The following is a 13,747-nucleotide window of genomic DNA, read 5'->3' on the forward strand; positions in this document are numbered from 1 at the left end:
GGGGAAATGGTCAACAGCCTGCTACACAACTTAGACACACACAGGTCTATGGAGCTGGATGGGAACCATACAATAGTACTGAGGGAGCTGGTAGAAGTGCTCACAGATCCACTTTCCATCATTTATCAACAGTCCTGGTTAACTGGGGAAGTCCCAGTTGATTGGAAGTTAGCAAATGTGATGCCCATCTACAAGAAGGGCCATCGGGGGATCCAGGGAACTACAGGCCTGTCAACCTGACCTTGGTGCCAGGGAAGATTAGACTCAACGATCTAAAAGGACAACCTAATGACTCTGTGATTCTGTGTTTCTTTGGTGCTGTTATTTGAATAGAGAATCAAATTTTTTTAGTTCCCTTCTTTTTGTGCAACTCTTCTCAAATAATTAATCATCTCTTTTAAGATGGTAGTTGAAATCTTTTGCTTCCAATTCATTCTAGACTCACATTAGCTTCACTAGCAGGAATAAACTAGAAGTGTAATAAGAAGGATATTTTCCTTGCACAGCAATATTAACACTGTATGTAATTTTTAAATCAGTGTTCTAAAGAAGTAGGCAAATCAGTGCTATTATTGCTTCTAATGAATGATATGTGAGAAGTATATGTTTCTGTTGTATAAAACAGAAAGATCTGTAATTGGGACATCTTATGAAAGCATTGCAAGAAGGATGTAACTTTGGTTTCTGCCAGTCGAATAGAACCAAAATAATCCAAAATACATTAAAGTGGGTGTATGTGTTATTACTGGACATTAGACAGGAGTTTGCAGAAAAGGACTAATAAACTAATAAAATTCTATGCTGTTTGTAATTTAAAAGGGCAGGGTAGATACAAACATGGTTGTATCCCTTATGTACATAAAATTCTAATTCATCTGTTTTGTGTATAAATAATGACTAATGATCATAATATGCTGATAATGAGAATGTGATTAAACTTTGTTCCTGTGAAGAGTATTATGTAGTTAATCGGACATTATTTAAGCATTAGTGTCTAGGAATATTCACACAAAAAAGTTAATATCTGCAGGCATGTGTAGTTTTGGTGTAGATATGTCCAAGTTTATCACACTTCAGATCACTCTCGTCTTTAGAGTGCATCAGACAGCACTGGGATAGATAAGTGCAATTCCACACACATTACCCACTTTAAGAATGGGGCATGATGCACAGTGTAAGGAACTGGAATTCACATAGAAAGTCTGTGATAGAGTACTGAACTGAAAGCATCTCTCCTGGATCTTTGGCTGAAGCTCTAGTCTTTTTAAGATCCTTTCAGTCTGAGAAATGCCTAGAAATATTTATGAAATTATAACAGTTATAAATCTATATGAGTTTATATCTTGCACAGTGTAATTTTTTCAGCTGTTCTAAAAATTTTCTTGTTTATAGTGATTGAAGAAACATAAGAAGAAAATTCTTACCAATAAGCGAAAGTAGCTGTTAAGATTGATCATGGGCTTGTAAGAAATTGATTAGAAAATGAGTGAGACTGTTTTATCTGATATTCTGTATAATATAGAACTTCTCTGTATTGCCTTTAGGGAAATTATGATGATGATGACAAAGACAAAAACTTCAGCATTGTCTGGAAAGTCTTTCTGTTAAGTTGGTTTAAATGTGTGCTTGGTTCAACTTACCTGCCTTCTGGAGTTGCTTTTCTGGACACCATACCTTCTTCACCTTTTGCCTCTGCGCTCTCAGGGATGTGGTCCTGTCATTTTGTTTTCAGTATCGCCTTTCTATGGTGTTCTGTTGCATCTAGGCAAAAGTCTACCTTGTGCTCAAAAGAAACCTTTCACTGCAGGAAGCAGAGCCAGCACTTCCTTTCAAACCTGATGTATCACTTCCCTGTGTCTGTCACGGCTCTGTTACAGTGGGCTTTGCAAAAGGCCACTTTGCCTCCTCCTGAGGTATCATGTACCTCCAGCTGTTGCATAAATATCTTAGCACCTTAAAGCTGGTGCTTGTTTATAGTTTTATTTATTCTTTCAAATACTTCAGATTCTCCTACAAGACCCATGCTGTATCACTGTGGTGTGTTTTAAGGTTCCACAAGTATCTCAAAGGCATGTGCAGAATGTGAAAACTTAGTGAAACTTTCACAATTTCTCCTTCACATCTGCCAGCCTGGCCATTTTCTTATGTTTCACAGTTCTCACAATCCTGAAAAGGAATATCAGAGTATATGGGAAAAGAAATACGGTGCTCTTCTCACCTTAGTTTGTCTATTTGTTGTTTAATGTTCTGTTGTCAACATTTGTTTCAGTTTGACTTCATGGACCCAGATTGCCTCAACGACTTGAGGCAATCATATCATAAGCTATACTCTTTACATCTAAGAGTCAGTTTTCAGTCCACGTCAGGCCTAGCTTGGTACCTGTATGCCCAAAACAACTGCCAATAGTTGTGCCAAAGATTGTCAAGTAGCTCACTAGCATCAAGCTCACTAGCTTAACATGCCAGAACCCGTTCTTGAAGTTGCAAGCAGTTTAACAATGCATAAATCAGAGTAACATCTCCAATAAGTAGCATTTCTTCCAAGTGCTCTGCTCAGTGGTTTTGGCTCAGAGCACATTCTTGGTTTACCTGAAGTATTTCTAACTTTCTAGTTTTTGGCTGCAAATTCACTCTATGCTAGGTTCAATAAGCACAACAATACCTCTTGTCTGCAGCCTTGTCAGCTTTTCCTTCACTGGCCTCATCACAGCTAACGATACTCTGCATTTCAGTAGTTCTACCTTGACTTCGACCTGCATTTCAGTAGTTCTACCTTGACTTCGACCTCAGGGAGCCAGTCCTTGAAATATGTCCTTAGGTTTAAATTCTTCACAGACCCCAAGATGAACGTGCTGTATTTCTCTTTATTTTGTAAGTCTGTCCTGTGATGACACTATTATCTGTACTGTATCCACCATAGATGGGAAAAATACTATATATGGATAAACTTAATGTGCTCATTGGTCTGTGAACATGTTGACCCCAGAGATGTTACAAATCCACAGGATGTCCCTTAGTGCAGGATTTTGTACTTAGCCTTGTGAGTAGGCTGTAAAAGCAGAGGTAGAAGAACTCCTTTTGACTTTGCAATTGATGGGACTTGTGTGTATTATTCCTTTTAGCAGGTATGTGGGATCTGTTGCATTTTGGATGCACACACCTGATGTAGAATGTACTGAGAATGTGGCCCACCAGTTAAAATATCAGTTCCTTTTACTTCTGTGCTCTTTACCATAAACAGCTTTGTCAGCTGTAGCATTTTTAGTCAGATGAACTGGGCTGCAGATGAGCTCATATGAGATGATGCCAAGCCCCCAGCCCAGGGACAGATCCCAGTCTGGCCATGGGGAGGTGCAGCTCTCGTAGTCCTAAGGTGCTTTCTCATTAGTCTACCTTCTGCACTATTTCTCCTTCCTGACCCACCTCACACATCTCTTAGGGCAAACTGAAACTGAAGCAGAGGGGAATAAGCTCAGAAGGAGGTTTTTACTAAATATAACCAGTCCTTTGTCACATTTCTAAAGTCTGATATTAGCACTTAGATGTGGTGCTGGAGCTGTGCTGCAGTTGGCTCTACAATTCAGCTGTACTGTTGAACAGCAATAGGCTGGTGATTATTTAGTAATCCAACCAATATGGCAGCTATCAGTTGGCAGCCTTCTTCTGCAATGTATTTGTATATTTGAATCAGCATATAACTTGGAATTCGCCAAAGTCACTTTGCAGACAGCCTTCCCTGTATTGGAAATCATTGTTCTCAGTCACTGAGTGCACTGCCATTTTCATTTTCTTCAGTAACAGTGAGATTAAGACATGCTTTTTTTTTCCACTTCTCTTGAGTGACTGCTCATAAGGCTGAGCATTTTTATTTGTGTATTTTGAGTTGCTTCACAGACAATTTGTGCTGCTTTTAGACCACTACACGCTATATCCTTTCTCTTTTTTCTTTTTAAGGTTATTTGAACCTATATGCTTGTTCTGTGCAATCAGCTGTCACTGTTTTGAAGCTGGGCATTTCAGCAGTCCCTGCTTTTTGGAGAAAGTCCTCTAGGATTCAGAACTTATTCATCCACCACTGTGTCCCAAGGTCTCAGCCTGCAGCAGGAGGACCTTCCTTCAGAGAGAAGAGTAGCTCAGTCACAAGACCAGAGTTCTCAGCTCTGCTCTAAAAATGTTTGTCTTCCTTTAGGTCTCTCAGATTCAGGTAAAGGACTTCCTCTATAATGTCACTCCATATAGGAAATACATTACCTACCAAAATTTACCATTGATTTGTTTTTAATGTATTTTTCCAGTGTAACAGTGCTATTTCAACATGCTGGCATCTGGGTAGAGACTCAATTCCCATTTCCAATATTTTCATTCTTGTGCAAGGATTTTGTAGAAAGCAGTGATTTTATGGGAGGACGTTTCTGGTGCTACTTTCATACTGCTTCTTTGGTTTTGTGTTTAGCTCACATTGACCTGCACGCCAGACAGTTTCTTGCTGTGAGACTCAGTGGCCTGACTGTTGCCAACATGTCTCACATACTGCCTGCTGAGTCGAAACATGAGAGGCCTCCATGTTTCCTACCTCACCGTGATAAGTCGTGTCCACAGAGGTGCTGCAAACACAACCAACACTTCAGGCTGGGCTTCCTTGTGACACCCCTAAAATTCCTCACACCAGCTGCTTGAAGTCCTTCCTCCAAAGACTGTGACATTTACCACAGGCAGATGCTGACAAGCAGATTTGTCTGCAATGCTACTCCAAATATAATTATCTTAATCGGGAGATGAGTAACACAGAGCTATCTGACCAAAAAGATTTAGCAGTTTCAAAATGCAAGTACTGAAGTGGAGAAAGTAGAAATCTCTTTCACAACTCTAGCTTCTACAAATTCAGATGAAAAGAGATTTATTTTAGTCACACTCCAAGGAGGTCACAGAATGTGTATATTTGTGTCTATCAGTTTGTGTCTCTCTGCTAATAACTTTGTGACCTCATTAGTTGATTTCATCCAAATTTGACTGAAGGGTACCTTTACCCTTCATTATTGAAAATAATTAAATCTGCATTTTTAAATAATTAATTAATATAATTAGGTGATAATTAATGAAATAATAAATCTGTGAGTTTTATGAAATTGTGTAACCACACAAAGAAAAAAAGCCCATTCCAGCATTCCCCACATGATAAATAAAAATTGCCACATGAGCATGAATATCCTTTATGTACCTTAGACACTGACAAATCTACAAATGAGAAGTACAGTTAATAAATTATAAAGATTTTTTTAAATATATATAATTAATGCAAGATGAGAACTGGTGGGAAAACATGTTTATTGAGTTCCAAGACTCATGGGACTATTTTTTAACATTGTCCTCTTCCTTTCAGTGGACTTTCCAGGTTTGTCTATATGAGGGACTCGTGGACTGCTTGGACAAGTTAACATATTAGTGATCACACACAGCTGTGAATGATCTTGAAAAGACAAGTGCCACCAATAGAGCATGTAAAAACTAATTGCAGATACAGTTGAAGGACTGCTGTGTTATGTCCTGAATTTTCAGTCCACCTTAGAGCATCTGAAAATGGATTCATGTTGTCTGGTTGCCTGACAGAGAGTAGATGCAGTGACATGGGGTATCTTTTTCAGTGCTCTTATACTTCTATTCCCACTGACTGTAACTAACTGACACAAAATCAAAGGGACTTTGTTTATGCCAAAGACTTTTTGTCTACTCAGGCTGTTAAACCATGCTTAATGTCAGCGTACCTTCACTAATCTTTTAACATGATGCCATACTCAAAGGTTACCTTCCTATCAGTATTTACAATGGATAATAATCCTCAGTAACTCAACTCATCATAAAACTGGACTGGGAATGGAACATATTTTAAAACAAAAGTCCTTGCACCTCAAAGAATATTTGGTGATGAGATTCACACTGCCTATTTTGAAGAATGACACTTGGTCAAAACAACGACAAACATAGCCCGCTATTATATTTCTGCAGAACTGCTGGATTTGCTTTGATTTTCCATTCCTTGCCTAAGAATAACATACTGGAGTTTAACCTTCATTGTATGATTATGTCTGTACTTCTCATGGTAATTAAGTGACCTTCCAGAACAGTGAACAAAACTTTCAGGCTGAGAGATTAGTTCTGAGAGGTGTGAACTGTTCTGTTCATCCTTATCGATGTTAGCTCTGAAACCTTACAGATTTCAGTCTCATTAACTATTTAACTGCTGATCACTTTGCGTGAAAAGCTCATTAATGCAATTAAGCCCTAAAACTAGCTTCTCCCAAATGACTGAGTACCCCAGACCCACCAGTTCCCTCTTACCTACAGCATCTATAACATAGTATTTTGCTACCAGAACAGGAATCTGCAGTGTACTGAAGACCAAGACCAAAAATGTGGTCTTCACCAAAATGTGAGAAAAACACATAATAAATATAATTTCCTACTAAAATAAATAAAACTAGGGGCTCTGTCCTGAAATTATTATTCATACTTTCTCAAGTGTAAATGAAAGTATTGTGGAATTTCCAGGCTTACTCCACAGGAACAAAAGAGAAGCCAGATATACTCCAGCACAGCAGGGGTCCAGCTGGAAAAAGCACAGGTTGAGCCCTGATTTTAGCTAAGCAGATTAGCGCCAAGATACAGCCAAATCACTTTTACACTTTATTCTGATTTGCAACTATTCAGAAAAGTAAGATGGTGACTTTGTTCCCCATATTACTGGTGCTGAGCATGTTTAACTCTTGAAAATACTCAGCGCTTCATAGCAGTAGTCTCTGTTGCTTTTTATGCCTCATGTATAAGGGCTTGTCTCCGCTTGTAAATTATGCCAGGGTAAAGTCGAAGAGGAATGTGAAGCATCTGAAATAGCTCCTCATGTAACCCTTCTTGCTCAGTAACACTTTTGCACTGCAGATTAAACAACCGCCAGAGCTATTCCTCAGCTGTGCTGCAGTGTCCGCCTCTCACCCCTCTGATGCCTGAGCCACCCAAGTGCTGAGTGCCCTGGGGCAGATGCCTGCGACTGTCTGAAGTGTTTGGAGGTGCTCTGCCCACCGCCACCCCAGCCAGGAATTTAGGGGGTGTTTTCAGCGGAACAACTTGGCACTAAACACCCAAACATTCCTTCCAGGTTGAGAAGAGAGGGATGTTTCTGGCTGTGATAAGGTCAGGTTAACCAGTTGTCAGGTGGAAAGAACTGGACAGAGAGAACTTGCTGAAATCTAAGCACTGGCTTATGAAATTTCTGCTGGCGCTGCTGGAGCTAGTCAGCATTATATAGACCCTGGATCACCGGGGACTTTACGGTCTGTCTTAGTCTATTTGTGTGCAAACAATAACTTTAGCTGCTACTTTCATGAGCTCTGCTCTTTGCAGGAAACAGTAAACTGTGCCTGAAAATCAGTATGTAAAATCAGTACATTGTAAGGGAAGAGAATAAAAGATGGCCACAGGAAAAAAAAATGACAAAAGGCTGTAGAAGATTAATAAAACTTAACTGGCTTCCAAATAAAAAGAAATAAAATCATTAAAATAAAACTTAACTGAAATGAGTTTTTTAAAAATTTTCATATCTCAGATCTAGGAGGTTGTATTTGCTGACAAGTCTGTAGCTTGTTATTTTTACACTTTCAGGTTTCCATCTCTTTATATCAATCTCGTGAAAGCTTATTAAACCCTTATTTGAATTTTTGTATCTCTTTCTGCCTAAACCTTTACAATGACTCACATAAAAATAAAGTAATTTAAAAAAAATCCATATATAAAAGCTAGAATAGTAGCCCAAGTTTTAGCAATGTATTTTGATTTTATCAGGCCTTACTAAGCAAATGATTGGGAAATAAAGTGCTATTTCTCCCTTGAATATTTAGAGGAAGTCAATATATTTTGTGACTTCTTTGGAGGAAACAGGACTCTACTGACATTCTAGTCTGAGAAGTCTGCTTTGCACTTGGGTTCCTTTGGAGATAAGTTTTTCTAATTAACTATTCCTGCATAACTCAGCTGCTTGTCAAACTTTGTTCTTTTCCAGTCTTCTTCATCAAATCTCAGTGGAACAGATAGTTCATCATCCTTTATGTCCATATTTGTTGTGTTGCACTTAGAGTGAGTAAATGTATTAGCAGGTTTGGTGAAATATGAGTCTGTTCATTCTGTATTATCTGAATGAGGCATATCAGTTCAGCACAGGTAACTTGTTTTCATATGCACATTTTGTAATGAGGAAGGGCTTGAAGAAATTTGGCTTGTTTGCCGTAATAAGGTTGGCTTAGGCAAAGGCACCTCATTTTTTTTGTCCAGTTTTTTTTTTCAATCACTGAATAATTTAGTACTTCACCTGCTGAATGTGCCAAAATACTTCAGTGTTCCTGAGAATAAGACTAAGATTCCGTGGAACTGTTTCTCCATTAAAGAATGATTCCTTTTTTATTTTACTTTCTTTGTTAAAATCATAGCAATGTCAACACTCAGACTTTGTCACTTGTCTAGCAGCGATGGAATGATGCTGTGATATGGAAAAAATCACATTCTTTGGCATATTCTACCAATTCGTGAAAAGTCATCTAAGTTCCATTATCTTAAAGCCAGTTAGTTGGGATAGTAAAATGGGTGAGATGCCAATTGTTTGGGGTGGTCACTGCAGCAATATCCAGTAGCTTTTCTGCTTCCCAAGGATCTAAAAAGTTTTCAATACTAATAAGATTCATAGTTCATGGTGAAAATGCCTATCTCTACTTTTCTTCACAGTCCATCATAAACTCTGTAGGTTTACATTCAACTTTTCTTTGACATTTGGGCTGCTATTCGAACAGGTTTGCAAATTATTATTTGTCATGTCTGGCCACTGTTTCAAACAGCCTTTGCTTGTTCCATATTAGCTTCATAGCATTTTAGCTCTGGACCATCTGAAAACATGACATGGCTGCTTTTATGTGTGACATTATCTGGTGTCTTAAACAAATTAGTTACAGAGTGCTTCAAAGGCAAAGGGACTGTCCTTCCAAAAGGACATACATGAGCATCTGGTTTTGTGAATTTCTTACAAGTTGTCTAATATTTCATCACAGGTTCTTTTTAGCCCCTGCTCTTAAACTGGCATAGAAGTAGCTTGGTTGATGCCGGCTGTCATTTCTAAATTGCTATGAGGTCAAGATTCTCGTGTTCTCTGTCCTGTAAGGCTGTTCTGGATAGAAAATCTACTAACTACATATTGATCATTTTCTTCTAGTATTCATCTAAAATATAACAATGACGCTTCAACAGAAAAAAAACAGAGATGTCTAAAAGCTGTTAGCAGAATTGTGTAGAATAATGTACAGTGGGTATTTTCCACACAGTTTCCTATCTTTGGAAAACAGATTAAAATTTTCTCCATTTAAGAGCAATTGGAAGTAATTCCTTTTTCTATCAAATACATTTGCATGGGTCTGCTATTTGGTGTGACTGTCACAAATTTAGATGATGACAATTTTTACCAGAACACTTTGATTTTTGAAATATCCTGTGTGCACTAAATTACCAGATGATATTGCTTCTTAAGGTTTCTTTAAGATGTATTATTTAAAAAGTGGAAATGAAGATTTACATTTACATTGCTACATTTTCCAGAAATGTTCAATATTGAACCTGATTTTAAAAAATCACAGTTGACTGACATTGGGGTTTTATTGGTAAATTGTCCTTCCAGCTAAACATATTTGTCTGTTGTAGTGTCTCTTGTATTTGAAGTGCTATATTACTAAAAATTAATAATAATGCCTATAGTGATGAAGGAATTTAAGTACTTCTTAAATCACAGCTATTTCTGTCTCACAGCGTCATACAGAATCACATAGAATCACAGAATGGTTGAGGTGGGAAGGCACCTCTGGAGATTATCTAGTCCAACTCCCTGCTCAGACCAAGGTCAAACAGAGAAGGCTTATCAGGACTGTATCCAGTTGAGTTTTGAATATCTCTCTGTGCAACTTCTTTCAGTGTTTGACATTTCTTGCGGTAAAATGATTTCTCCTATGTTTCTCTGGACCCATCAGGGCCCATGGATGTGTGTATGTACAATTTGTTTAAATGCTCTCTTGAACTGAGCCTCCTACACTAAGGGTAAGACTTCCTTACTCCAGACATTCTCCCCAGTCTAATGGACCTGGAATTGCTCAAGGCCAGTCTTCCCAGAAAAGACAGAGGGAAGACAGAGTATCTCAGCCTCCCCTGCCCTGCTAAGTAGTAAGCCTACCTACTCTGCTATGCTCCTTTTGCAGCAGGCAGATCTGTAGAAACCCTTCTTATTACCCTTTGTATCCCTTACCAGATTCAGCTTTGAGTGGGCTTTTGTTTTTCTAACCTCATCCCTGCACACTTGAGCAGTGTGTGTATGTGCCTCTCCAGTGAATTCCCTCAAGGGAGCTGTAGTACATGGGCTGCATATGTATCCTTCTCTGAGACTTAACCAGTCTTTTAAAGTCTGGTTTCCTTGATACACTCAACTCTTGAGACTCCCAGGATATGTCATTTCCAATTACAAAGGAGAAATACTATGATTTCTTTTCAAAGGATGAAAAAGTATGTCTAAACTATTTGAGGGAGTGGGCCACCAAAAAAGTCAAGACATGCTGTGGAAGACAATGTGTCTTCCAGTAAGGTCCAGAGAAATCCACGGTTTCTGCTAAAAATGGTGAGAGCATGGAGAGGTTTATTTCCTTGGAAAATGTGATCACCTCATTCATAATGAAAAACAAGGAGTTTTGAAAAACTGAATTTATTGTGAATGTGATCCCCAGAAATTAAGGACACTAACTGACACCTTCAAGGGACTGGCAACAAAGTGCCATCCTTTCACAATGTTAAGTATAGCCCTTGGACAAGCTGCACTTCTACAGAATGTAAAAGAAGCCTCTTACAATATCTTACTTCTGAAGTCACTTGTTCTTTTCATCTGAAGATGCCACCCTATAAGCTTGGGAAATCCTGTGTCACAAAATAGCTGCGGGTTGGCCAGAGACTGTAAATCATGGTTTGGAATTTGGGATGTTATCCAATATGAATGATACCATTCCTTTTATATAAACAACTCTATTTTTTTCCTGTCCATTATGCTGGTGCTAAATATAACATACTAATGGACTCTGTAGGCTTGCAGTGGGTTTCCTCTTGAGGCTTGATATTTTTTGTATTAATTTATTTTCTGTGTGTTCTCACTCCTATTCCTAGCAGCACAGTATGTTTCCTCACTATAAGAAAGAAAGAAAGAAAGAAAGAAAGAAAGAAAGAAAGAAAGAAAGAAAGAAAGAAAGAAAGAAAGAAAAAGAAAGAAAGAAGGAAAGAAAGAAAGAGAGAAAGAAAGAAAGAAAGAAAGAAAGAAAGAAAGAAAGAAAGAAAGAAAGAAAGAAAGAAAGAGAAAGAAAGAAAAAGATTGAAACCCCCGATTTATCTTCTATTTGAAAAAAACATCTGCAGAACAAAATGAGCCTCTTGATGCCGGAATTGTCATCAATGATGACTTTGACAAAATGAGCAATACATAATTTGCTAGCTCCCTTGCGAAGCTGAAACAGATTGTCAAATAAAACACTGGAGGAGATGCATATGGGGTGAGTAGACCAGCTTTGAATATGAACACATGCAGGTGGTCATTTAGTAGTGGTTCTAAGAGGCAGGACATCCCTAATTTGGAGGGTCATTTGCATTTGGAAATGCTCAGTGATAAATAGTGATGTGTTCCCTATAGTAAAACAGGACTGATACTGCCAAAACTACAGTTATTTCTGTTCCAGGGTAACTTGAACAAACCAGACAGCCCAAGGCAAAGTAGAGAGTGGTTTACACTCCAACAAACCTGCCATTAGTGGTGGATTTGCAGAATACAGATTAGTAAGATTTGAAAAAGTGCTTTCTAAAAAGTAGAAAATTTTAATTTCTTCACTCTGTGGTAAGAAATTATGGATTTTTCATAATACAGGAACAACAGCTGTATGGGCTTAAATGTTGTGTAAAACAGGCAACCTTCAAAAATTTTTTATCACAACCTCTAATTTTGAGTAAAGCCACTACTCTAAATTCTCAAATTGCTCAGACCAGCATCAGCCACTTGACAGAAGATGCAACATGCAAATATATATGTTCCTGTATCTTACTCCTCTTCTTGACTATGTGTCTATGTATCCTGTTAGATCATGAAAGACTATTTTAAGAATATCTTTAAAGAAATTTTGGGCTTATTATGTGTAAATTTATGCTTGTTTGAAGGAGGGTAGCATATGATCATTTTGGCTTACATTCTATTCCATTCATAGTATTTGTCTGTGTCAGCCAAATTAATTGAAATATTTCATTAAGGAATTATTAATCTACCCATCCAGTTTCTCTGAGATGCTGTTCCTGCAAAAACCTTTTCTTTGTTTAAACCCCCACTAGATATTCTGATTGCCTTCAACACCAGTGAGATTAAATGACATTGTGAGCTTTTTGGGACCGAGGACATTCTTTGAGTTTGGACAGAAGATGACATCCGAAGGCCTTACTTCTGACTGGAACCTTCAGATATGAGTATGCTATAAATAACTAATGATGATGTCAGCTTGGGGGCACTTAGCAACGTGTAAGATCATGCAGCTCCTTCAGCAATAGTTCTGTAATCTCAGCCTTTTAGCATATTACCTCTAAAAGAACATAACTTCCTCTGGAAGCTTCATTTCCATTTAACTAACCTTGTCCCTTTTTCAGATGTACTCCTCTTGACATATGTAAAGGAAATACCCCAATGAAAACTTGTTCAGAATCATTAATTACTTTTGATCAGACTCCTTCCTCCATACCTTGGTTAATAGTGTAGATTGAAAAAAATAACAGCCGGATCTGTTATCCCAGCAATTATTGAGAAATGAAAGTGACAATTTGCTTACTTGCCTGAAAGATCAAACAGTAAAACCCTAATTTCAGTCACTTGGCACTGGATTTTATATATTGAAACTGGCAGGCACTTTATGCAATGTCCAAGCAGAAATGACCTCAGGCTTTCATGGACTACAGCACAATATTCTCAGAATCACTCTGCCTACTGACTGCCTGGCTTTTAGAGGACTCCTTTTTTTTTTTTTTTTTGAGTCTGTGTTAACCATACATACATGTGATCAGAAATAAAGTTTGAAACAAAAAAGTGACCTAATGAATCATACATTATACCAGTATAGTGTGCCTTGACACTGAGTGTTTAATAGCTCATCCTTAGAGACAGTGGAAAACTACAGTAATTGAAGAAGGAGGAGTATTTGACTCTTGAGTATGACTTTTTATGAACACTATATAGTTCATAGTACACTAGGGATCTTTTAAATGCAGACCATTGGTGTACAGTAAGTTTACCTCTTTGACAAATTATTATTTTACCACATACTCAGATAGGAAACTTTAACTACTGCATATGAACAAAGACAAAAAGCTTCAGAGCATTCTCATTCCCCTTTTTTGTGTTTCCCACTTTCTTGGATCTATTCTCCATGCTGTCTTTCAGGCCAAAAAAAAGCAAGAAAAAAAAATACTTGAGGACTGGTGCGAGTCAATTCGGTTTGCTAAGATCAGCATCATCAGATTTTCTTCAGTATAACAATGAGGTGGTTGCTTTAGAGATACCTGCCTTTCCTCTACTGATCTGCACTCTGAAGCTGAAACATGGACCACTCAATAGTAAATTAACTAAAGAATTCACTAACTTTATCTACCTATGGGAGAGGTT

At 37.9% G+C, this 13,747-nt stretch overlaps 1 long non-coding RNA gene across 1 annotated transcript; it reads left to right on the forward strand.

Annotated features, from left to right (window-relative positions):
• The first annotated feature begins 10,766 nt into the window (after positions 1 to 10,766).
• On the forward strand, positions 10,767 to 13,175 carry LOC127472495 (uncharacterized). Its single transcript, XR_007905029.1, has 2 exons — positions 10,767 to 11,606; positions 12,430 to 13,175. It is a non-coding gene; the product is annotated as an uncharacterized LOC127472495 (long non-coding RNA).
• Positions 13,176 to 13,747: the final 572 nt, after the last annotated feature.

The sequence above is a fragment of the Manacus candei genome, unplaced genomic scaffold, assembly GCF_025592945.1.
Source record: "Manacus candei isolate 608988 ecotype Guabito, Panama unplaced genomic scaffold, ASM2559294v1 h1tg000028l, whole genome shotgun sequence".
NCBI lineage: Eukaryota > Metazoa > Chordata > Aves > Passeriformes > Pipridae > Manacus > Manacus candei.